The sequence below is a fragment of the Fopius arisanus genome, unplaced genomic scaffold, assembly GCF_000806365.1.
Source record: "Fopius arisanus strain USDA-PBARC FA_bdor unplaced genomic scaffold, ASM80636v1 scaffold00033, whole genome shotgun sequence".
Taxonomy (NCBI): domain Eukaryota; kingdom Metazoa; phylum Arthropoda; class Insecta; order Hymenoptera; family Braconidae; genus Fopius; species Fopius arisanus.
Window position 1 is genome coordinate 676,926 of NW_011887772.1, and position 17,529 is coordinate 694,454.

Here is a 17,529-nt window from a genome sequence, read left to right on the forward strand (position 1 = left end):
TCCCTTGCTTTTCGCGATAAGGCAAACAACTTTCGGCTCTACCTCAGCCCTATACCCCCCAACCCAGCCCCCCCCCATATCTCCACCACCGTGAAACTCCACGGGAAATGAAATTGATAAATCGATTCCACGAATGATATTGCTGGTGAAGCCAGTTCTATCTCCTTTATTGGTTTATTATCATTTTTTAGTTCTACTTTATTTTCCAACGGATAACATAATATTCGCAAATCTATTTTACGTTATTCCGTAATTCCAGTATTTTTTGTTTTCAGATCCAAACGATTGTGTTTATTTAACTCGTAAACAAATGACGAGATTAAATATAGAAGGATGAGTAATTGATTAGGCACACGATAAAATAAAATTAATGAAAATATTCGGAAAAATGACGGTGAAGAGACAAAAAAAAAAGGAATACTCGAACCGGTGAAATTTTCCTCTTGAAACCAATCTCAATTCCCCCGAAAAAAGCCCCTTCCGATCTCGAGTGACTCCTCAACAAGCTCAAATCACTCGATCACCCCTCAATGATCTCCCCCACGTTCTCATACCCTATCTGTTTGCTCTTTTATGTATGCCCTCACCTCCGGTAAGATTCAATCTGAGGTGTATATACGGTACTCCAGAAAGACGCTGACTGAAATCTCGTTACGATGCCAGGTCGCGTTGCATCTCACCTCCACCATTTTTCCACGAAAAAATTCACGTAGACCATGGGATCGTAGGTACATATCCGGGTGAATATATATTGGTGAATTTTTCGTATGTGTTTTTTTCTCCTCGGCGTGAGGATCGAATCGATCTCCAAGACCCCGAAGGCATCCCATTGACAACCCCACCAGCCCCTTACCCCCTGTCCACCTACCCCTGTCACCCTTATACCCCAGAGTATTTCAAACAGCTCTTGTATTTTCCACCCCCAACTAAACACATCAGACAAGTCGCTAATATTTTTACAAGAACACGCGCCCTAGAAATATCCACCCCTCATCCATCCCCACAACCCCAATATCCACCCTTACGCGACTGAAAAGACATCAAACATGAACGTAACGTTCACTCTAAAAACAAATTATACACTCGTACTCGCGACTGTTGCTACTTTTGCCACCCAGAAAATCCTCATGTCGTGACTGCTATCCACCAAAGAGGAGTGAAATAGCAGCTTTGAATGAGCTATATATGGAATTGACGGGTCGCGTGACGAGAATACCACCCACGTGCAACAACGAAAACTCGAATAATAATTAAAAGCTGGCACACACAGTGGATATTACAGAGTTAGTATAACGCGACTTATGCCTATCGTCGACACGCCAGGCCCTCCCTGAATCCTCTGAGCCCTCCGTTTTACTCCCTCCCCTCAATGCTGCCCCCCTCCTCCTACCTCTTCTATCCCCCCCACTGCCACCCACTGCCACCCATCACCTCCCACCGCCTTCCACCACTACCACCTGCTGTAAACTCTGTTCTTTCTTGGTCGGGTGCATATAACACCGCAATTTCCGGCGCGGGATGGTTCGTCATACGACCTGTTTATACCCCCCACCATTCACCTTGATTCTCATGAAAAACCACCGCTGACCCTCGTCTACTTATTTCGTTGGATAGTTTATTTTTGGTTAATGCGGGGCTTATGTTCCAAGCTGCGATGAAACTGGTTATCTCAGCCGGTGGTTGGTTATTATTAACATTTTTCCGAGTAACGCGGTGAAAAAGTTTTGATTTAACAGCGAGGTACTTGGGTATGTGAGATTTTCATGGAAAGGAGTTTATGGGATAAAGAGTAAAGTCGATATGCAAGAGATTCAGTTCATTTTTTCACATTTCAAAGAGAATATTTAAATTTCCGTTACACGAACTCCCGTAAGGCCTCCATGACCTTCACTGAACCTTCGCATGACCTTCAGCCGGTAATAGCTGAGATAAATACTCTATAAATACTCAATACTCAGTCTGTTAATCGATATATCTCGTTATATGATTCAATCGCGACGTCCCTATGACCTGCTCAGAACCTCCGCATGACCTTTAAATCCTAATCTCTGAGATAAAAACCCAAATTTTTTTATTCATCAATGGTCCCAGTTTATTAGTTTGGCTGAGATCTAGATGTGACCCTTTGAGACCTTTCTTCGACCTTCCCTCGACCTTTCAAGACCTCAAAAACCTTCACAGGCCCTCCCCTCACCCTCCGCACCCCCAAACCCCCGAATAACAACTAAAAATCCCGTCGAACTCACAATTCCACATTTTTCCCTCCACGTTTACAAATCATTCACGAATAAAACATCCCGACACGCACGTCAAAGATTTAATCAAATTTAATAATTTCCCTTAAAGAGTAAAAAATTACAATAAAAAATTTGTTTTCACCGTTAAAAATTCAATTCCCGTTGGCAAAACGTGGGGTTAAGCAAAGAAATTTCCCCTTTATTCCATAATTAACTCATAAGGGAGAACGAAGAGTGGAAAAATTATCTCAATATAGAACACACGTCACATTTATACTGGGACTTTCACGGTCGACTCCTAGTGCCGGAAGAAATATACGGGGCGTAGTCCCGGCGTCTCTTATTTTTCTCCGACGCGGAAGGTAATATCGGGCCGTTCCCCAGGGAGACAGACAATTTATACATACACTTTTGCGGGTTTTTCCTACCCCCCTCCCTCCCCCCCTCCCTCTTTTTTTTTAATCTTTCGTCGTTGCCTCGCCACGGGAGAAAGGCTTGAAATAGCCCGAGAGAATAGAGGAATAAAGACAGGGTAGTGTCTTTGAAACATTTGCGTTCAACCGAGTGTCACTAATCGAGTACAGGAATACGTATGACAATCTTCTACTTCTTAGATTTTTTTTTCTATCTTCAGTACAAAATCCTTGAAAAAAAAAATTAATGGAAAATTGCTCTTCATTACCGAAAATTATTGTTGATAATATGAGTCGGCGGTATGACTCATTCTGACTTAATTCATGACTTTTTTTTTTTCGCGACCGAGATATTCTCTCGACCCTTTTATTACTCATAAAATATTGATTGCGGTCGGAATCTAGCGCCAGACCATTCCTACGTCTTCACCACTGGTTTCCCCGAAATTCTCAAATTTTCATCATTTCCACACGAAATTTTCCACCCTCACGCCATTTTATGGTACCTCAGAGTAGACATATCGTGATTTTACCCCTCGACCATGAAGATTATTAACAATTTCACTCCGATATTTATATCGTCGTAAAATACATAAAGCGAGGATTAAACTTGGTGCACGAATCAAAGCTGTTTGAGGACTAACAAGTGCATTGTTTACATTCGAGTTATTAACAAACGTCAAAGAGAATAATTTTTTATTATTTTTAACCGGTGAGTGGAGAAACATCAGACGAGTTTTATATTTCATTTCGTTTTCACGAATGCATACAGCATTATTGATTTCACCCGGCAAAGTAGAATTCCCATAATAAACACACATTCGGATTTTATTCATAATTTCCCTCCTCTACCTTTTAATTCTAAAGAAAAAATAATGAACCATCTCATAGAACATTTACAATTGAAATGTTATCAAACTGAATGAAAGCTGAAGGGTACCGAAATTTTTAAAAATCACCCGCCAATTTTCTTTCGCTAAAATTAATTCTTCCTCCAGCTGTGTGATCGCATTCATTCTCTTTTGAATGCATGAGAAGAAAATAATAAAAACAGGATGTAAAATGAAAGGAGAGGCGATCGATGCGACTCGGCGCCTCGTCAAAATTGAAATACCACAAGCAGATATAAGGTATGCACAACGGTTTAAGGACAGTAGCTTAGCGTGTTCAAGCAAGATTGAACTAAATTCAATATTTTCACTTCCCTCCACCCACCCCAGCCATTTTTCCCCCGTTTATTATTTTTTTCATGCAACCCAGTACAACTGAACCGATGACCAATTCCAGGAAGAACTACCCCTGAGTTTACCCTCATCAGTGCACAATCAATTATCCTGAATCAAGTTAAAAAAATAACTTGACACCTAGTCATTTCCACGAGAATGAATTTACCCAGAAAATTGTCTCCCATGTAACGCAACAACTCGTCAGTCACTCCAAAAGAATATTTTCACCACTACAAGTTGACCCACATCCTCAAGCCCTCGGAGGATGAAGCATTAGAAAAAAAATTCCATATCCCCTCACCGTGAAAGAATAAAGGGAGTAAATAATTTTTCAACGTTACCGCACCTGCGACCACAAAAATTCATTTCAACTCATCTCAACTCGCAATTAACCTCGAAAAAATCCACCGATATATTGACAGTAGCTGTGGTTATCTGCTATCGACTAGACATTCACCAATTTATCAACGAGTTATTACCAAAGAAATTGTATTTTTCACATTGTTCCTCGGGAATTGCTACCAAAGGCCTCCCCTGTCTATTTTTCAATTCCACTCTCATGGAAAATGTCAGGATAGCATATGGCTCCGTCCTCGAAATTGGATTTCAACGGAGTTGCGAGGTGCACAGCCCCATCCGAAGGGCGAACGTGCGTCAGTCGCTTCGGTGTTTCGTGCCGCTGATATTATGCTCATGGGGGTTAACTGACTGAAATTCAAAGGGCGAGTGATTCCTGAGTCGAAGGCCTCACGTTAAACTGCTTCAATTAATTAGAATGAACGAGAAAGTCCAATAGATTTTTCAAATAATCTCAGTCATCTTTTCCATTGTTGAGGATGAGAAGAAATTGATATTGTCTCGATTTCCGGGGAGAGTGTATTTTTTTTTTTAAATCGAAGATTAAAAGACATTTTTTTTGGAAAAAAAAATTTTTTTTTCCAAATTTTTAAAACATTTCTGGAAAACTTTTCCGGAAATTTTCCTTTTGAAACAAAAACAATTGGGAAACAAAACATTTTTATTTTTGAGAAATGTTGAAAAATTTTTCAAAAATTTGTTTCGAAATTTTTTTTTTATCATTTTCTAGGAATTTTTGGGAATATAATTTTTTCTTTTAATTATACTGTTGTTCTCTCACTTTTCTTTCCCCTAAAATAAAATTGTTTTGTCTTCCGATTTTTTTTGTTTCATAAAAAAAGTGATCTCAAAAATTTTCCCGAAATTTTTGAAAAATTTGGAAAAAATATTTCCATTACAATTTTTTTTTCACCCAGGCCAGTAAAATAAAAATATATTCTTTCACCCTCGACTCAGAAAACCGATTGGGAAATTTAGGGGAGAAAATGATTTTTTTCCATGAATTTTGTTCATATAAAATCATGCCAAATAATTTGAAGGGGTTCTTCAAAAAAAAAAAAACCATTTTCCCGTCAAACAACTGTTGATTTGACTGAAGTACCATTTTTCCCCGTATTTTACCTCAAACCAGAATACATCAGGCTCGCAAACAGTGTCCATGGAATATACATGTCATCCAAATACAAATTTCCGTCTAGATATTCCTAGAAGCTCCAAGAAACGCCCAGTGGCTTTGCCACGGTACGGCAGCAGTGGCAAAATGTGTACCCGGTGTGCACCCCCGTACAAGTGAGAGTTGAAAATACCAGTGTATACGAATTCACCGACAACCCCAACACAGTGGCAATGTTGCTCTCTAATCCGTGGGTGTTACATAACGAAACAGGTTGCGGTGGAGGGATGAGGGTGAAGTAGCTCGGGCGATCAGCAAACAGGGGAGGACAAATACTAGACGACAACTGGAGGTAGTGAAAACGCTTTGGTAAACTATATACGCGACGTGGAACAAATTTACCCGCTAGAAAATTCAACATTTCATTTCTAACATCCCCTCCAAATCGTCCCATAACCCCTAAAATTTCCACTATTACCCCATCCACCCCAAATAATTCAATACTCTTTGTGATTATAATTCTTCAAGCCCATCAAAACAATTCTCACGAATTCCCAACACGAAATCATCAACCTCACAAATCCCCACGTCATTCCACCCCCTTAAATCTTCTTAGTATCCATCAACTCAACCCCCCCCCCCCCTCCACCCAACCACCACCCATCCCACCAAACTTCCTAAAACAATGAGTAGACACTTGTCTGCCAATTTCACCGTCACATCTTCACTATAATAGTTACGTGAAATGACACACCAGGAGACAAACAACCCCCTCAATCCCCCTCCCCTTCTCCTCCTCCTACCACCCCCCCCAAATGCCTCAAGGATATTCGCAAGAGTTTCCCGAGCACATGTGCAATCCCCCGTAATTTCCATGTGTTTAAAATAACCATCGTCTCACCGCGCACGTACATCAACTACTCGTTAAGGATTGTCTCCTGGATTTTGGCATTTAAACTGAATTCACGGGTCTCAAGTACCCAAGAAGGGAAAGGGATTTCCCTCAACATACTCGATAGCTGTCTCCACCGTTGGTATAATACATTTTAGCTGAAGGCATCGACGATTCGCAAGACACACGACTGGTTGTTAGCCGTCTAACGAGGGTTTAAGCCTTTCACCTGAGCTATGTCACTCGTTAGTTGAGGGGACTCTCTGCTTACTTTATCCAGGCTTTCAAATATAACCCGGCTTGACCCTTCATGCTTGAAATGACAAAGTGCATTTTCCCTCGAAAATTCCTTCAACGATCCGCAGCGCCATCTATCAACGATTTTTTCGTTCGCAGGTGAGAGATATTTATGGTACAACGGTTGAAAATTATTTTGCGAACATATTTTATCGGAAATAAGTCGCGAAAAATTTTTTCAGACCGTGTTGCACATGTTGCTTCGTGTTACGAGGCCCGACTAACATCCCCGAGTATTTTTATTGCCCTAGGGTGGTAAGCAAAATCGAAGGCGATAAGTATTTACCTCCCTAGGATAATAAATCGTTTTTTCTCTCTATTTTCACCTATTTTTCCCTGGCTTTTAATTTCGAAAAATATTCGGATTGGAGTTTAATTGATGTGTCACCTGAATTCAATTTTTATCTCTAGTTTTACTGGAAATAACAATTTTTCGACGGTTGAAATCGCCGAATGATTGAATTAATTGCGGATTGAATGCGTCAATTGAATGAATACAGGTTCATAAACAGAGGATCAATGGCGCTACGGTCAATCAAACCGAATGAACAAACGTCATGACTAGTGATAACAGTCCAATTAATGTAATTAGTCCCTTCAAACGCGTAAAAATTCATTTTCGTCATTTTTACGTCCCTTCACTGAATTCGTTGGATAAGTGAAAATTCGGCTTTTCTCTACCGCTGTCCAGTTTCAACTAGCACCACGGGGGGTTTGTTTTCCAATGTATAGACAGAGCGAGTGAAATTTATCGGCAACTTCGACGCCCAATTGATCCCTAACTTTATTACACAACTAAGCTCCAACCGCCCAGTTTACACTAGTTATCGAAGTACTGGGATAGTCGTATCGTCTTGTTTCCGATGGGGTAAGTAAGCTGTGTCATATATTTTTAAGAAGGCGAACCGCTTTTGATTAATAGCCAACCAACTCAGAAAAAGCGATTACCGCTAATTGAAATTTCGCCAGAATTTTCAAAAAAAAAAAAAACATTCGAGTAATTTCCACTAAAGATGAATATTCACCGCCGATTCCCCTGAATTTTCCCAACTAAATTCAATAATAAATGAATGATGGAAAAAAATTCTTTTCAAATTCCAGAACTTTCCCGCCACCCGGGGAATCCCAACCTGACACCGTGAAACTGCGTCACATGTACCTCCAGAAATAGCCAACGAAAAAAAAAAAAAAATTCCTACACACCGGCGAAAGACTCCGCGAAACATCGAGCGAAAAAAAAAAATACCCAGATGATAAATAAAAAGACCAGATAGTCGTTCGTCGATAGCGCCGGAAACAAGGGATAAAAGGGACACAGGCGGGAGAGTGGAAAAAAAAAAAGTGTACGTAAATAAACGAGAGAACGAGACACTTGGTCGATACGCTGGGGCTGATTTAATTAAAAACAACCGCTACCCTGCGCGCGAAACTCGCGGCTCGCCTTGTTATTAAGTTACCGATCCGGTGACACGAGAGCGCACTTGTGCGAGAGGCACACAACACTCGTCTACTTTTTATTATTATTTTTCATTTTTACTCAAACGTGGAAGGGCATCTGCGGGAATGATTCGACAAAGAGTGTCAACAGCTATTTTTTTTTGAGAAACCATGTCGGTGTAATTAGATCAGAAGCAACGAGTGGCTCAAATGTTCACGTTAATTGACCACTCCATCATTATTTATCATTGATTATTCAGCATTAATTTATATTTACTTGATTCTTTAGTAATGATCCGGGTCACAGTAATTATGCAATTATTCAACAGTAGCAACTTCATCACGTTTTAATCATCTATTCACCAACTGGATTATCGGAATTTATTGATTTTGTTAGGGTTTATTGTTGTTCATTCATATTATTATTATTATTCTCGATAATATTAATTCTGAGTTCCAGAAATTATCTGCGTGGTAATTCTTTAATTGTTCAATAGTAGCAACTTCATTATCTCACAATCACCAACTGGATAACAGAATTTACTAGTTATTAAATTGATTATTATCTTGAAGAGAGATGAATTATTAGAACGTAAGAACTTTTTTCTTATTCATCGATATTTAATCCGGCTTATTGGTTGATGAACTTTTTTAATTTTGTAGTAGAGTATTAATTCAGATGTATCCAATTTTTCAGTAATTATCCATGCGGTGATAATAATTCAATTATACAGGAATAGCTACTTCATTATATTTTAATCATCTATTCAACGACTGTATTAAGTCTGCCGAACTCATTAATTAGTTTTGGAAAAAGCAACTCGTTCCGCGGAATTTACTGTTAATTATTGATGATATTGCAGTCATCAAGTTTAATGTATTTCCCGTTCTGATGGTTGAATGCACGTTGTGCTGTTTTGTTTTTTTTGCCTCGATATTATCTGAAATTATCTCTCGCTATTTCAATGTCGGTTTATTTTCAAAATACGACTGTGTACTCACGTTTTAGTTCGAATGAAAAACATTTTTACGGATTATTCAGGGGTGAATGATTCGACAGTTAAATATGCAGATATAAAGTTGGGTAGTTCTAATAATTAATCATTTTTCCGGGGCAAGAGTCTGTCTGAAATGTTCTAACGGTTAAACTGAAGTTCTATTTCCTCCTCTAGTTACAATGCTCGACGTTTTGACGGGATGACCGAAGGGTAAAACGTTTCAACTTTCTAGTTTTTTTTTAATATCATTTTTATGACAGTCAAATTTTTACCCCAAAAAATGTCACAGCAGTCACGTCCACCGGTCGACGATGATGGACGTCAAAGATTTATATTCCAAAAGTTAAAAAAAAAATTGGTTAACTGTCGATATCTGATTCACCCCTTCTACAAGCAATTCATTTATTCATGAGATTAGAAAAAAAAACAAAGGAATAATTTATCTCGAGTCCCTAACGATTCCAAATTCCAGAACCTCTTCACCGAAGAACAGGAAGAATTTTGGTTCAAATAAGAGATCTAATTGCATTTAATTGTCTGATGAAAATTAAAAAAAGAAACAATGTAATTGAAAAGCAGTACTTGTAGTTGTAATAATTTCATTAAAAAAATTCCTAAGAAATATTTCTGTTAAGTCTGGCTTTTCTCGATTAAAGAGACTAGATCCCCAACGATCGTATGTTCTTATTGTTTTAATACCGAGTTTACTGGTATCGAATTGAAATCCGATACTCCACCATTTTCCGGCTAATCCTCTCAACGAGATGGAATCTAATCGATCAATTAGTGCACCAGATGGAGATAACTGGGCCATTCAGAATTATCGAATGAACAAGTCTTGAGGCGTCTCATTGCGTATCGGAAATTGTTTTAAAATATTGATACGGGTTATTGGATTGAATGAAATGACTCGTCAATACACCTCGAGAGCAGCGAATCGAGAACACACAGCAATCGATATGAGAGGCTTTTCATAACCTATTCTCGCTTGTCACCTGTCTCATCGAGTTTATCTCCGAGCCCCCAGTCGATCTAGTATAGCTTTCTCATGGAATATTCAGGTTATGTCTGTGAGAAATTGTTGGATATCCGGGGTTAATGATCCGCGGGAATTTGGCGTTCTGAGTTATGGCCCGGAATAATTCCCCGGCATCCATTTTTTTATCCCTGTGGAATTTGGCAATGGTACCGTTGCCTTTTATTACAAAAAAATCGAATCCATGTCTTTGAAAATTGGGGGATTCCCCCGTAATTAACCGGTAAATTTGAAATGCCGAGGAATGAGTTGAATTTAAAAATTCGATTTATCTCGAAAATAATTGGTTCGAGGTGAAAATGGTAAAGGACTTTTTTGGTGTTCATTAAATTCCCGCCAAAAAAGGTCTCTTCATAATTTCTCCTAAAACCAATAGATTTTCAGATTCGTCGGTATTTAAAAAAAAAAAAGAAAAATTTGTGTTATAACTTCATGAGATTGTGAAAATCATCATAAATATTTAAGCAAAAAAAAATTAGAGAATAGAATTTGATGCATTTGCAGTCCCCCCGAATTAGCCTGTCTAATTAATCGATTCATTTAATTAAAAATTCCTAAATTCCGATAATTAATGACTTCCCGTCGGATTGATCCTCATCGCACCAATACGCAATACCCCGGGCTCCATAATTCCAGGATATCGGTATCATTAACGGAATCAATCGATTTATTCTCTCCCCGAGAATATTCCGGTATAACGCGTTTATTCGTTAGTGGAGATTCGGTAAAAACCGAAAATACCGGAAAATTGGTGTTAAAAATCACTGGGGAATTGCGGAAATCGTTGATTATTATTGAATAATCCGGGTAAACCGAGCAATTAGGATTTATTCAAACTGTACTTACCGGTGTTGACAAGCTCGTTCACATCCCCAGGAGTCCTCCAGGTCCACTGATTGTTGACAGTCCCATTAAAAACCGCTGCCTCACTTACTCCTCGTCACTAATTTTCCACCGAATATCCACACACAAATCACCAAATGAACACTCACTCATCACAAAACACCTGCACTTCACTCGTCACTCATTAAAAAAAACTGAAAAATCTCTTTGATCCAGCGATTTACGTCCAACAGTCCCGAGAGCACTGAATACAAATTACGATAAATACTTGCAGTCAACTTCACGTCATTTGCCGATTGAACCACAACGCGAATTTCAGGCGAGTTTTTAAAAATCGACGTGCAACTGATCCCGGGATCTACGTTTCAAAAATTCTGGACACCGATAAAAAATTAATGGTATGATTTATGTTTAATTGGAGTCTATTGTTTTTTACTAATTAGTTTTTTTGTAATAGTCTGGGCGAGTGGCTATTCAAGCCCGAAAAACAGAAAACACAAGCCCTGAGCACCTGCCAATAATTAATAAATAATTAATGGAAACTTTTACAGTTCACTTCAGTCCATTTTTTTCATCTGTTGGCACACAAATTGACGCATCAATTCACCAGTCAATTCCAGGAAAACACTGTACGGATTTCAGAAAGGTAAAAAAATTTAAGAATCACTTTGATCCCACGACTGTGGCATGTACTAACCCCAAACCTCAACTAAAAATTCATGTGAACATTTCCAGGTAATTTCAGTCTATTTATTCTCATCTGATCGCGTACGAATTCACACACCAAGTGGTCAGTCAATCCCAGTAAAACACTAAACAGACTTCAGTCAAGTTAAATCAAGTTAAACAATCCAAGAAATCACTTTGATGCTACGATCCACGTTCCAACAGTACCGAATACAGACTAAAAATCGATGTAAACACTTACAACACCAAAGGCCTCTGTTTACATTTTCAACTACCGAAGGCCTTCCCTTTTCGATTTCCTGAAATCGAGTGTTCGTAAACACAACCAAAAGTTGTCTCTGAATGTTTACCCAAAGAAATCAAATTCCATACCCTCATATTCATACCGTCGACAACAAAATAAATTCTTGAAAACGATAGAACGAAAATATCTCGCCACCTCACGACAACTATAAAATCAAACTCCGAATAATTAACCCCGGAACTAATTAAAAACGTATAGTCTAATGAAATGGACGACACAGCTCCAACTTTTATCACGAAAGAACAGAAAATCTCATCCTATCCCGTATCTAATGTAATTATCGCCCTGAGGTAAGAGACAAGGAGTAAAAAAAATGGCATGACAGGATTTCACATTTTAATCAACATTTCGTGGTGACGTGTGAAAAAATGGGTAGGCGGAAAAAATATCCCCGGAAAAAATAGCCCACACACCCAAAACGTAAAACCCATCCAATTTGATTGACCATAGGAAAATTAGAGCCCCTGAAAATATAGACAACGAAGAAAATAATTAAATTAAAAAATAATTAAATTGAGAGAGTTTTAACACGTTTTGGGATATTTTGTCCCTGGGATATTTTTTCCGGGATTCAAAAAAATGACGGGATGGAACTATTCGCGAATATGAAGACTATTGCTGAGTTGCTGGAGATTATAGGTTTGAATCTCCAGTATTCCAGTGGAATATCGGTATGCAATAAACAGTGGTCGAATGGATGCCGAGTGTGGCACCAACTATTCCAACAATTTCGACATAAATCGGTTGAAGGGGGTGGATATGGGGTGGAAAGTTAGGGCACCATTGGGTGGTAGTTCAACTTCCGCCAGTGGAAATTCTGGATACCGTGAAAGACGTTAGATTGTCCTTCTCCAATCCAGTGGCAGAGGTTTGGGTGGAAATGAGGAAGTTCTAGATGGGGATGAGAACGATCTGCACTCAACTATGGTATCACACAATCCTTCAGTGTTCCATTGGTGGTTGGATTGCATAAAACTGTCGTTCCTATTCTGGTTGATGCCAGAAGAGGCTGAAGGTTTAACTAAAAATAAGATGGACAAAATCGTTTTACAATCGAGTGAATTAATTATAATTATGAAGCGTTGATCCCTGAATTTTACCAGAGGAAATGACTAAATCGTTATTCATCATAATAACTGTGTTTAAGAATATCACAGTGTTAATAAATTATTGCATTCGCTTGCATTATGGCAAATTAAATGACTGAGCGCCAAAATCATTTATAGTCGTTCCTTCGGAATTTAAACTGAAATAATCCGTTAAAATAAAGGGAAAACTCTTCAAAAAAATTACAAAGCAGTAGAATTGATGTTTTTTTAAATTTAGATTAAGACGGAGGATAACTTGCTGTAATTTCTCTTCTCTTTGCAGTCAAAATGGAATAGGCTTGTGTATGTCTTTGACAGTAACTGAGAAAAGAGCGTGAAAAGACAGATGAGGACCTGGAGATAGAGGAGAAAGATGTTGGAGGGCAATGTAAAACACACATAACGAGAAAAGGCACACCCTGGTACAGACGTTCTCTCTTTCCTGAGTTATCGCGAGGTATTCATAAATGGTCCACGGAAAAACAACGAACAAGAGTAAAAACAAGACAACGCGCTTTGTTTTTACCTCTGGCTCTTTTCCCCCGCATGCCTCAGAAACGCGACATTTGTCACTAAAAAAAAAAAAATTCGTACAAAAAGACAAAGTGGAAACTACAGACTCATCCTGCCATTTATTTCTCTATCCGTTTTACCTGCGCTCTATGAGGGCTTTAGATATATCTCTCGAGTCTCGTGACTTGGTGATAATTTTACATCCCCCCGAATTACAACTTGCTTATTCAGCTTGTGTGACTTTAATGTTAAACAATCTAGACTGATTTCTGGTTTTGTTAATATACCCGAGTAAATCGTAACACTATACTCCTTTACTTTGTTTAAACTTGTTCCAGTGGAGGCTGTTACCTCGTTTCCCGCCGACTAAAGTTACTCCCAACTACACTCACTTGGGGGGTCAAGTTTCCCAGCTTTTCTCAACCTCTTTTTTTTTCCAACTCCATCCCTCTACAACCCCTCACCCCCTCGTCTGCTCTCACACTCGAGTTGTCTCAAACCCATTCTCCTTTTTTGTCATTCGTCTTTTACTTTCACCCTCCACTTTCACGATTTTTTAATTTTTTTCTTTTCTCTTCAACCCCCTTCACACCCCTCGTCCATTTTTTTCCTGGATTTAGGGCCCCGCTGAAAGGAAAGAAGCTCTAGAGCACTTAAGCGATTAGTATGTACAGAGGGATGTGGAGATGGCACATGAGAAAATAACTTAATAGTTTTTCGTTCAGAAAAAATTATTTCAGGATCTATACCCCTAAATAAATCAATTTCTCTGTTTTTCCAAAGATTTTTTAATTTATGGGAGAGAAGGAAATGCTTGTTATTACAAAATTACTCATCATAAAAATTATCAAATGATGCAAAAGCCGGAAATAATTTTAAAAATAATTTCTCTTCGATAAATGGAAAAAAAATGGAAAAAAATGGAAAAAAATGAAAAAAAAATGGAAAAAAATGATTGGAATGGAGAGTAGAAATGGAAATAATAGAATGGCAAATGGAATAGAAGACGGAGAAGTTTCTTACGGGGAAAAAATAGTGCTAGAAATGTATCAGGGTGATTCAGATGAACTGAGTTCGCGTCGGGGGAAATAGAGGGAAAGAAAATGAAGGGTAGTTTGTAAATGGGTGTGTACGTGTGGAACGTTTAAGCGGCACGCGCCCCCCATCCTGCACCACCACCGGAATAAATAAAACTCAAAGCAAACGCGCCCCACGGACTTTCTTATTCCGACTGCGATGCGATCTCTGGTAATATTCTCCGATGAAGATACTTGCCTTTTTTTTTTCAACATGATGGGTTTACTCTACTCCGTAGCATGGATGTTACCTAATGGAAAATGTTGCGACTGAATATGCCAGAGGGTCATTGAAATATCAATATCGTTACTCTAATGCCTTAGAAATGGCAAGAATATATCTGGAGAAATATTCCGAGAGAAATATTACTATCCCCCAGTGTCCCATGCCAATTGCAACCAAATAAATCCATAATAAATAATAGGATTGAAAAAAAAAATACAGAAAAGGCAGAGAAATGAAAAGGAAATGAAATAACATGGAGTGATGTCTTTTTTTTTTTTTTTGTAAATTTTATAGAATTTTTCTCTTCAGGCATTCCTTGTTTTATCTCTCCCTGCACTTCCGCTTCAGCTGAGATTTATGGGGATGGGGGGAGGAAAATAAAATTGAGGGATATCTTGAGGGACATTTTCACGGGGGCCACTCAATCCCACTGTCCGACTATTATTTGTATGTAACGTACGTGAAAATGCTTTTGAGAATTCACTTCAGCCCGATCCCAGAGCAATTTCCGGCGCGTCTGTCTCTCGTGATTCATAAAAATTCTGAGAGTCGCATCAAAATCCAGCCCAGACACGCATCCAAACAGCTAGGTTTTCGGGTATAAACGAAATGCTGAGTCACGAGAACTGCAGATGTTCTTATCCGAGTGAATAATGCAGTTGTTATACATGGATTCTCGCAGAATCAGCTGGTGATGTCTTATTGCCATTTCGAATTTTCATACTGCACCGTTTGAAATTTTCCCGAATTTTCCCATCAGAAATTATTACTTAGACTAGAGATGACTGAGATATTGTTACTTTTGTGGTGCTACTACATGAATTTTCATTTCATTCGGATTCAGACTCTCAGCTAGAATCAGAGAGATTATAAAATGAAAATATTCCTCTATTTTAGAATAAAAATAAAATAAATATATATAAATATACATATATATATCGAATAAACCGTCTTCAAAAAAACGTTACATCCGATTTTTTTTTAAGGGATCACTATTAAAAATTCATAAAAATTTAATTTAATTCATCATCTATTCATTTCATAATAATAGTTAATTAATTTAATTAATGAAGAATTATCGAGTGACGTTTCCTTCCCCTTTTTCCTGTCTAAAATATTATTGCTGGCGACAACCAACGGATTGATATCCAATAGGTTTGATAGAATCCCGCGATTGAAATCCAAATCCACTCGAGAATTTCATAACATTGTACTCGTCGTGGGGTAATTTCCCCTGCTTTGAGGATAAACTTGCGATAGAAGATGCAAACACTCTGAAATATCCCCAAAATAATCAACACCAAAAATGACCGGTGGATTACCCCGAATTAAATGACCCCAAACATAATGCTCATAAAATAATTACCCCCCACCCCCGATAACTAAAGAAGATTAACATTTTCAGCCACGAAAGCCACAGCTTTTCAGAAATGAATACCACCTCCCCACCACCAGAATCACTGTGTAAAATTCGTGTGAACCACGCGGATGTATTGGTTAACCAGCACCAATATACGTAAAACAAAATAGCGGTTGGTAAAATAATTTGTCACCGTTGGCCCCTCGTAACTCTGAAATTTCGATTAGAATTCGTACTTGTGTGAGATTATCCGAGGGTAAAGAGGGGAGTAACCCAGTCAAAATACAGATCCACAATTTAACCGTTGGAAAATGTTTAGGATGTATACAGTTATATTAAAACGTATGAAAAGACGTTTTGCTTTGCATCGCGTGACATTTGGCTGGGGCGATTTCGGCCCGACTGGAATATTGCATGAAATATTCAACGTTTCTCCGAGGCACTATCCGTACACCAAACTACTCTCTGTACTTGGGCTTTCGTGCTTTTACTCATCCATGTATTGGTGGGTGATAGTGAAATGAGTAAAGCGGGGTGTATAACTGTCGTCTGAGTAACTGTCGCTACAGTTGCGTATATAATCGGTGAATGGGAAACAATCAGGGAAGCTACGTCAGATGGGACATCATCACGTGAATGGCCGACGTAAAAGACAGTTTCATTCCCTTATGCATGCAGTTTCCCATCTCTCCATTGGTTTTAACGTCAATGTATTATATTTATCGAGAATGGCCAATTCGAAAAGATTCATTCCACTAAAATTACCAATACCTTATGTTTTTTTATTTAATTCAATTCAATTGATAAATACTATATTTTTTTTTATTCCAGATAAATCATTGTTTTAGTGAATGTGATATGGATAGCTTTGGTATCCGCTTTTTTTTTTTTTTAGGAAGAGTGAATCGGGAAAAATTCACTTGCTATTCAGAAAAAATCAGACCTATTTTATTTATATATTTTTTACTGGATATATATATGTTATTGAATATCTAATAATAATTTTCTTGTATAATTTTGGAATGCATGACTGCCATAGAATTTCACATCAGTTCTCTGGAATTAGAAAACTTTTTTTGGTAATTCAACGGTAAAGTGACAGTCGAGAATTTCCATTAGGTAAATGACAGATTAAAGTCCAGAGTGGGCGGTATCGATAATTCAAGGGAAATGCCAGTCTTAATTATTATAGCTTGAAGCATTCGGATGAGTCCAAGACAACCTCTCGGGAATAATTCATGCATTTTAATTATTGTTTTTGGTAAAATAAGTTGAAAGTACTTACCAATTAACGAGGATAGAATAACTGGAGTTGAAAAAGCGATGGAGATGAAATTAATTGACTCTCAAATGGAGAATGCACTCGAATATTTCTCCTCGAGGGAGTTCACGATAATTCATCAACTTCAGTAAATTCCGAAGAGC

General features: G+C 38.2%; 1 protein-coding gene across 1 annotated transcript in view; it reads right to left on the reverse strand.

The window, feature by feature from the left end:
• Positions 1-10,907, reverse strand: part of LOC105265925 (carboxypeptidase Q) — a 74,084-nt gene extending 63,177 nt beyond the window's left edge. The window contains exon 1 of the mRNA XM_011303752.1: positions 10,854-10,907. The gene's annotated coding sequence lies outside the window, so the exon portion shown is untranslated. The remainder of the gene's footprint in view (positions 1-10,853) is intronic.
• Positions 10,908-17,529: the final 6,622 nt, after the last annotated feature.